Source organism: Elephantulus edwardii, unplaced genomic scaffold (genome assembly GCF_000299155.1).
Source record: "Elephantulus edwardii isolate Elephantulus edwardi_28Jun2011 unplaced genomic scaffold, EleEdw1.0 scaffold00067, whole genome shotgun sequence".
NCBI lineage: Eukaryota > Metazoa > Chordata > Mammalia > Macroscelidea > Macroscelididae > Elephantulus > Elephantulus edwardii.
This window is the reverse complement of record NW_006399817.1, coordinates 9,310,608-9,317,663: the sequence shown is the minus strand read 5'-3', so window position 1 is coordinate 9,317,663 and position 7,056 is coordinate 9,310,608. Positions and strand designations below refer to the sequence as shown.

The 7,056-nt window shown below is 38.9% G+C and overlaps 1 pseudogene; it reads right to left on the bottom strand.

Moving 5' to 3' along the window:
- Window positions 1-4,152: 4,152 nt before the first annotated feature.
- Window positions 4,153-4,695, bottom strand: LOC102857401 (annotated as a pseudogene).
- Between the last annotated feature and the right edge of the window lie 2,361 nt (window positions 4,696-7,056).

Below are 7,056 nucleotides of genomic sequence, written 5' to 3'. Positions count from 1 at the left end.
TGTTATTAAATATATTCTAAATATGTCATATTTTGATGCTCTGGTAAATGATTTTGATGTTTATTTAAGAACGTAAAAGCAGAGACACTTGGTATGTGTGAGTAGAGTGATCTGAAAATAGAGTCTTAATTTCATTTTAAATTCTTCATATGAGACTGGAATCTATGTCAGGTGTTGATTTTTGGTTATTTTTTAAACTTGCCTTTACAAAGGGTAGTCCTTTTAACCTAGGGGAGGAACTGACCATATTTTCTAATGGCATTCCTTGTCTCTGGTGTCTGGCAACTGTAGAATATCAAAAGATCTTTTCTATTATAATCAAAGGGATGTAACACGTGCCTGAAAAGTTTTGATGTACAGCATAATCAATAACTCTTCATACTTAGAAATAGACAAGATTAAGGAAACTATTTTACGAATTGTTGTTACGTGCTGTTGAGTCCCCTGCAAACCATAGCAACCGTATGTACAGCAGTGCTGAACCCTGCCCTGTCCTGAGTTAATCTTACTGATTCCAACCACTAACCCCCATCACCTCAGTTACTGTATTAATCCATGTTATCTGGGGTCTTCCTCTCTTGCATTGTCCCTCTACCCTCTAAGCATAGTGCCCTTCTCCAAAGATTAGTCCCTTCTGGTCACATGTCCAAAGCATGTGAGACAGAGCTTCAAAATTTTAGCCTTCAAGGAGAAACTTGATTTTACCCTCTCCAAGACAGATTGGTTTTCTTGGCATTCCATGCTATGTACAAGACTCTTCTCCAGCACCACAATACTAAGGTGTTGATTCTTCTGTCATCCTTAGTCATTGTCAGGTCTCTGATACACAGCAAATAATTGTGAAGACCATGGCATAGATAACACATATCTTAGTCTCTAGACTGATCTCTCTGCTTCTCAGAACTCTGGAGAGATTTCTGACAGCAGATTTTCCCAGCGCAATTCGTCTTTTGATTTCCTGACTGCTGATGCAAAGAGTGTTGATTGTAGAGCCCAGCAAGGTGTAATTGTTAACAACCTCAATCTCTTTTCCATCCATCATGATGCTGCCAATTGGTCCAGTGGGAGAATCTTTGTTTTCTTGATGTTGAATTGCAATCCATATTGAAGACTACAGTCCTTGACCTTCTGCAGCAAGTATTTCAGATCCTTCTCAGTTTTAGCAAGCAAGATTGTGTCATCTGCATAACATAGATTGTTGATGAGTCTTCCTCCAATTCTGATGCCACACTCCTCCTCATAAAGCTCTGCTTCCCAAATGATCTGTTCTGCATGTAGATTGAAAAAGTATGAAGACAGGATCAATAGGAAACCAGAACAACTTGCTCTGTTACAAATGGAATCAACTTCTGATGTTGTTGTTGTTGTTATGTGCCGTCGAGTTGTTTCCGACCCATAGCGACCCTATGCACAACAGCCCTAAACCCTGCTCTGTCCTGCGCCAAACGCACCGCCTCTGACACACCCATTCTGATTACCCCAGTCACCGAATCAATCCATCTCATAGAGGGTCTTCCCCTCCTGCGTTGTCCCTCAACCCTCCCAAGCATGATGTCCCTCTCCAAGGACCCGTCCCTCCTGGCAACATGTCCAAAGTATGTCTGACGAAGCCCCAGAATCCTTGCCTCCAAGGAGTAGCTTGGTTTAGTCCTCTCCAAGATAAATCTGTTTGTTTTCCTGGCAGTCCAGGGTACATTCAGTACCCTTCTCCAGCACCACAGCTCAAAAGCATCCACTCTCCTTCTGTCCTCCCTAGTCATTGTCCAACTCTCTGATGCATAACAAGCGGTTGCAAATACCATGGCCTGTATCAGGCGCACCTTAGTCTCCAGAGAGACACTGTTGCTTCTGAGTACTTTAGAGAGGTCCCTAACAGCAGACTTTCCCATCGCGATACGCTTTTTGATTTCCTGACTGCTGGTGCCAAGAGTATTGACTGTGGAGCCGAGCAAACTGAAGCTGTGAACAATCTCAATCTCTTCGTCATCCATCCTGATGCTGCCAATTGGTCCAGTGGTGAGAATCTTTGTCTTCTTGACATTGAGCCTCAGTCCATACTGAAGGCTGCAGTCCTTGACCCTTCGCAGCAAGTGCATGAGGTCCTCCTCAGTTTCAGCGAGTAGGGTTGTGTCATCTGCATAACGGAGATTGTTAATAGACCTTCCACCAATCCTGATGCCACAATTCTCCTCATAGAGCCCAGCCTCTCGGATAATCTGCTCTGCATACATAAACTTGAGCAATCATGTAATTCTACTTACGGATTATGGACTGACTGCTGTCAAATTGCAGCATCCAGATCATCTATTTGTTTTTAACATCACTGGATACTCTTTGAGACAATTGTAGAGTCTATAACCATTAATTCCCACTTTTATCATTTTATCCTGTGACCTAATAAACTTAATAAATTCTAGGCATTTTGAGATTTTTGTTTGCTCTTTTTTGTTTGGTTGTTGTTATTGTTAGGTGCTGTCAAGTTAACTATACCCTTAGTGACTCTATGAACAACAGATCTGAACCTTTTCCAATTCTGCACCATCCTCATAATCTGTCATGCCCATCGTGAAGTCATGTATTAATTCCTGTCATTGAGGATTTTCCTCTCTCACTGACCTTTTAACCCTTCCTAGCATAGCATGATATCTCTTTCCAAGGTCTGATTCGTCTTAAAAAACGTGCCCAGAGTAAGACAAGTCTCACTATCTTTGCCTCTAAGAAGCCCTCTGGTTTCATTGACTTCAAGATAGATTTATTTGACAGTTCATGGCATAATCAGTACTTTTCACCAACATCACAATTCAAAAGCAGCAATTTTGTCATCCTCTTCGTTATCCAACTTTCAGATGATAAGAAGCAATTGAAAAGACCAAAGCTTGAGTCAGGTACACTATAGTCTTTAACATCCTTGCTTTTTAGTACTTGGGAGAAGTTCTTGAGAGCAGATTATCACATTTTAACACCTCTTAATTTCTTGATTACCAAGGGTGTTGATTGTGGAGCTAATTGAAATTAAGTCTTTGACAACATCAATCTTTTCTTCATCTCTCTTAATGTTACCTAGTGGTTCAGCAGTGAGGATTTTCGTTTTCTTGATGTTGAGATTTAGTCTATATTGAAGGCTGTATTCTTTGATCTTCTACAGTAAGTGCTTTCAAGTCTTCTTTACTTTCTTCAAAGAAGGTTTTGTCATCTACATAATTCAGGCTGTGACTGGGTCTTCCTCCAATGCTGATGCTGCATTCTTCTTTATATATTCCAGTTTCTCAAATAATTTGCTTCGCATATAGATCTAATAAGTTTGGAGAAAGGATACAACCTGAATGCATATCACATCTTTCCTGATTTTGAACCCTGTGTTGTTGGTGGTCTTAGTGTGCCTTTGAGTTGGAACTGAACCCATGCCTGGCCCTCTAGAGAGTTTTCAGAGGCAGGCTATCCCTAAAGAGCAGCTAGTGGATTTGAATTGCATATTACAATTCAGCTATTATATACCTGTTAAACCAGGTAGTGTTCCCGTATTTTGTTCAGGCACTAGTTTCTTGCTGTTTGTACAGGTTTCAAATAAGTATATTACCTTGCATGTTTCAAATGACATAGTGTTTGTCTCCCTTGCCTGACAAAGACTTGAATCGGGTGGAAGACAACAGGAGAATCAGCAGTGAATGAAGCCCCTAATATTAACACTGTTGAGCCTTCCTCTTGCTTAAAATAATCCCAGTGTAGGCCAAGCCCTTGTTAAAGCATGAGGCTAAGAGAAAAGGTGAGGCGATCGGAGTGAGAGCTAAAGTAAAGGCAATTTATTAGAAAAGATTCATCCCTGAGAGGAGGACAGATCATTCTCTGAAAAGAAGGAAGCAATGGAGAGGAACCTATGCCAAGTGTGTCACAGATAATGGAGTGGGCTGGCTTCCTTGTGTGCATGTGCTTTGAAGCTTAAGTCTGGGCCAATGGGATGATGCCACAAAGAGTTAAAAATCTGATGGATGGTTCTACTTCAGTCCATTGTTCTTTTTATTTGTTTTACAGTAGATATTTATTTAAAGTAATATATATGGCAGTCCAAATGGTTCTTAAATTATATATTTCATGTTTAACTAACGTCATAAAAATATTTTGAGGACAGCTGCATCCAAGATTTCAATTATGTGATTATTTCTTTGTCCATTCTCTCTCTTTTCTTTCTTGAATAATCGCTTTCAGATATGGTTCAAGGTAGAATTCGTCCTCCTCCTATTTTGTCCACTGTTCTTTAGGCAAGATCTGTGGCTTCATTGTCAGGTCCAGGGCTCTTTTTATGGAAAACATCCTGTCATTATAAAGGTTCTCACGAAGCCTTCTTATGGCTTCTTTTACATCCTCATCTTCACATACTATATCATCTAAAAAAATAAATCTGCGTTTATTGAATGCCTGCAGCTACAATGTCATTACAATATACCATTTTCTAGTATCATCCAGCTACTGGCCTGACGCTGCAATGGTAGACAGGCCTGCCATCTTGACCCCAGCCAGTCCGTTATTTTTTATATCATTGGTCCCATTACAAGTTTCTCGTGTGAGTAAAACACTAATTATGTTGCTTGGGAATGAGGAGAGAGGGCAGCAACTTTTACTAAGCGTGGCAAGACTGAGGTGCTTTGGTCCAATGCTGTTTCCTGATTTTGGTTGGATAAGGTCCTGTCCTGTCCACATGTCTGCACGTTTCCCTCTAACATAAGTTTTGCCTGCCTTGTCTCAATGACACTTGCTTTGACAACCTTACCACACAACCTCATCTTATTTTGCCTGACTTGTATAATTCTGACCATAAAAAAGCACAATTAATTCTTTTGGGATTACCATTCTTCTCGGTTAGCCATAATTTGTTATGGTATACACAGTCAGATGCATTAGCCTAATCAGTAATGCACATGAAAGTATCTTTCTGGTATTCTCTGCTTTCAGTCAAGATCCATCTGAGGTGAGCAATGATATCCTTTGTGTCACAGCCTCTTCTGAATGTACCTTGAATTTCTGTCAGGTTTTTGTCCATGTACTGTTCTAGCTAATTTTGGATAATGTTAAGGAAGATGTTGTTGTTATGTGCTGTCGAGTCGTTTGCGACTCATAGCGACCCTATGTACAACAGCCCTAAACCCTGCTCTATCCTGTGCCAATCGCATTGCCTCTGACACACCCATCCCTATTACCCCAGTCACTGAATCAATCCACCTCATAGAGGGTCTTCCCCTCCTGCGCTGTCCCTCTACCCAGCATGTTGTCCCTCTCCAAAGACCTGTCTTTCCTTGCAACATGTCCACAGAATGTCAGATGAAGCATCAATGGCATTGTTTGATCATTTCCACAGTCTGTTGGATCACTATTCTTAGAAATAGAGAAAAATATTGATCTCTTCCGATCAGGTAGCCATGTAGCTATCTTCCATATTTATTGTAGATACTGGTGAATATGTCCAAGGTAACATCAGCTTGTTGAAACATGTCCATTGGTATTCCATTATTTCCTGGGGCTCTATATTTTGCCAATGCCTTCAGTGCAGTTTGACCTCTTCTTTCACTACTGTTGGTTCTTAATAATATGTTACTTCCTGAAATGGTTCGGTATCAACCAATTATTTTTGGCCCAGTGACTCTATGTACTACTTTCATCTTCTTTTAATATTTCCTGCATCATTCAAGATTTTGTCCATAGTATCCTTTAGTATTGCAACTCAAAACTTGAATTTGTTTTTCAGTTCTTTCAGTTTGAGAAATTTGGATTTTTAACTCCTTCTCCTTCCCGTTTCATTATAATACTTTACTCTGTCTTCTGGAGCTTTCCTTTGGAAACTTCTGTTGATCTCTCTTAACTCACCATTTCTTCCTTTCGTCTTTGCATTCTAATATAATTTTCAGAGTCTATTCTGACATCTCTTTTGGTCTTTTCTTACTTCTCCTTTATCATGACATTTTGCTTTTCTATTAGATGAAGAGGCCTTGATGTCATTCCACAACTTTGGTCTTTAGTGTTCACTGTGTCAAGTTTAGTTTTTTGATTGTTGTTAATTGTGTACCATCAAGTCAGAACAGAACTACAGTTGATCCTCTGGGGGATTTTCAGAAACAGTTAATTGCATGGGAGGTCACTACCCATCCTTCTCCTGGGGAGCAGCTGGCAGCCTCAAACCACGTGCCTTCAAGATTGCAGCACAGCTTCTTTCCAGTAGGTCACCAGAGCTCCTAGTCTTGAAATTTCCTACATAGAAAGCATTGCCACTTACAGATAGTATTTTATTTCTTATTTCTAGTAAGTATGTATTTTATTTTGGGGGTGATTTTTTGTTTGTTTTTTATTGTTTACTGCAATGGCTGAAATCCTTAACATAATGTTGAATAAGAGTGGTAAGAATGGCTGTCCTTACCTTGTTCCCCATCTTTAGAGGAAAATATTACATTTAATATGTATTTAACTGTCATTTTGTTTTGTAGCTTCTTTTATAATGTTACATAAATACCCTTTAATTTTCAGTTTGCTCAGAGATTTTTATCAAGAATGAATGTTGAAGTTTGTCAAGTGCTTTATTCTGTATTTATTGAGATAATTACACATTTCCCCCCCTCTTTTTACTGGCTGCTTTGATGAATTACATTGATTGATGTGCAAATCTTAAATCAACCATGCATTCTTGAGCTAAACCACACTTTTTCAGATATTATATCTCTTTTATTTATTTTTGGGGTCAATTTGTTAATATTTTGTTAAGGATTTTTGTTAGAGAAAGCTTTACTGCTCTGTCATTTTCATCTTCACAACATCTACTTTTTATATCAAGTTACTTTTGGTATTATGCAATGAAGAATGATGTGTTCCCTCTTCTTTCTGGAAGAAAATTATGTAGGATTGTTATTCTTTCATCACTAAATTTTGGTTAAAAAAATCATAGTAGATGCCATCTTAACCTGGAGGTTTTTTTGGTTTTGTTTTTTCTTCTTCTTCTTCTTTTTTAAATTTAGTTTGTTTATTTTTCATTTCAATGAACATCTACAGAGATTTTGGAATTCCATTCATTCATTG